This window comes from Calidris pugnax, unplaced genomic scaffold (assembly GCF_001431845.1).
Source record: "Calidris pugnax isolate Ruff unplaced genomic scaffold, ASM143184v1 scaffold1208, whole genome shotgun sequence".
NCBI classification, from domain to species: domain Eukaryota; kingdom Metazoa; phylum Chordata; class Aves; order Charadriiformes; family Scolopacidae; genus Calidris; species Calidris pugnax.
In genome coordinates, this window is record NW_015091783.1 from 4,144 (window position 1) to 5,980 (window position 1,837).

Here is a 1,837-nt window from a genome sequence, read left to right on the forward strand (position 1 = left end):
TACAACCCCAAAATCGAGGGTTCTAACCCCAAAATCAGGGAAACCTGGGGGCTGGTAAAGGCTCCAACCCCAAAATCGAAGGGTCCAACCCCAAAAATGCAGGATCTTACCCCAAAATCGGAGGGGCCTGGAGGTGGGTGAAGGCTCCAACCCCAAAATTGATGGGTTCAACCCCAAAATCGAGGGTTCTGACCCCAAAATCGGGGAAACCTGGGGGTTGGTGAAGGCTCCTGCCCCAAAAACGAAGGGTCCAGCCCCAAAAACAAAGGGTCCAACCCCAAAAATGAAGGCTCCAGCCCCAAAAACAAAGAGTCCAGCCCCAAAAATGAAGGATCCAGCCCCAAAAATGAAGGATCCAGCCCCAAAAACAGAGGATCCTGGAGGTGGGTGAAGGCTCCAACCCCAAAATTGATGGGTTCAACCCCAAAATCGAGGGTTCTGACCCCCAAATCAGGGAAACCTGGCAGTTGGTGAAGGCTCCAGCCCCAAAAACGAAGGGTCCAACCCCAAAATGAAGGGTCCAACCCCAAAAATGAAGGCTCCAGCCCCAAAAACGAAGGGTCCAACCCCAAAATCGAGAGATCCAGCCCCAAAAACAGAGGATCCTGGAGGTGAGTGAAGGCTCCAACCCCAAAAACGAAGGATCCAACCCCAAAAACGAAGGATCTAACCCCAAAAAATGAAAGATCCAAACCCAAAAATGAAGGATCCTGGAGATGCGCGAAGGCTCCAACCCCAAAATCGAGAGGTCCGACCCCAAAACCGTGGCGACCCCCCCCCCAAAAAAAGAGCCCAGAGCCGGTGACGGGGGTTTTGCGTTATTTTATTCATTTTTGGGGTGAAAAGGGCCGAGTTTGGGTCCGTCGCTGATGATGGAAGACGAAGGTCTTCACCCTTCCAAGGCCCGTCGTTCCGCGCGTCTCCGCAGCCGCTCCAGGACCCGCCGGGCCGTGGGTTCCAGGCTGTGCTGAAGGGGGGGAGGAGATTTTGGGGATAAAAAGGAGGTTTTTGGTTAAGAAGGAGGAGGGGGAGGATGGTTTTTCGGGGCGCCACCTGCAGGACGTGGAGGCCCTTGAGGCAGACGACGGCCAACTCGCGCAGCCCGTCGGCCGTGAGGTCGGCGTAGAGCAGGGAGAGCAGGGGGCTGGGGAAACGGCGCCGCCAGAGGAGACGGAATTCCCCGGGGAGGTGGGATTTGTAGCAAAGGAGCTCCTAAAATGGGGGAAAAGGGGAAAAAATTGGGTACGGGGGTCGGGAGGGGAAGAGGGAAGAGTCTTGGTCAACACAACGTCAACGCAACGTCAACGCAGCATCAACGCAGCGTCAACCTCACATCAACCCACCATCAACCCAACGTCAATCCAACATCGATCCAACGTTGACCCAATGTCGACCCAACATCGACTCAACGTCAACCCAACATTGACCCAACATCAATCCAACATCGACCCAATGTCAACTCAACGTCAACCCAACGTGAACCCAGTGTCAACCCAACGTCAACCCAACGTCAAACCAACATCAACCAAATGTCGACCCAACGTTGACCCAACCTTGACCCAACGTCAACCCAATGTTGACCCAACGTCAACCCAACATGAACCCAACCACAACCCAACGTCAACCCAATGTCAACGCAATGTCAACCCAGCGTCGATCCAATGTCGACCCAACAAAAAACTCACATCGACCCAAGGTCAACCCAACGTTAACCTAACATCAACCCAACATCAACCCAACATCAACCCAACATCAACCCAACGTCGACCCAACATCAACCCAACATCAACCCAGCATCAACCCAACGTCAACCCAACATCAACCCAACATCAACCCA

The 1,837-nt window shown here is 53.8% G+C and overlaps 1 long non-coding RNA gene across 1 annotated transcript in view; it reads right to left on the reverse strand.

The window, feature by feature from the left end:
* Positions 1-1,787, reverse strand: part of LOC106900067 — a 3,300-nt gene extending 1,513 nt beyond the window's left edge. The window contains exon 1 of the long non-coding RNA XR_001414106.1: positions 1,054-1,787. This is a non-coding gene — a long non-coding RNA (uncharacterized LOC106900067). The remainder of the gene's footprint in view (positions 1-1,053) is intronic.
* Between the last annotated feature and the right edge of the window lie 50 nt (positions 1,788-1,837).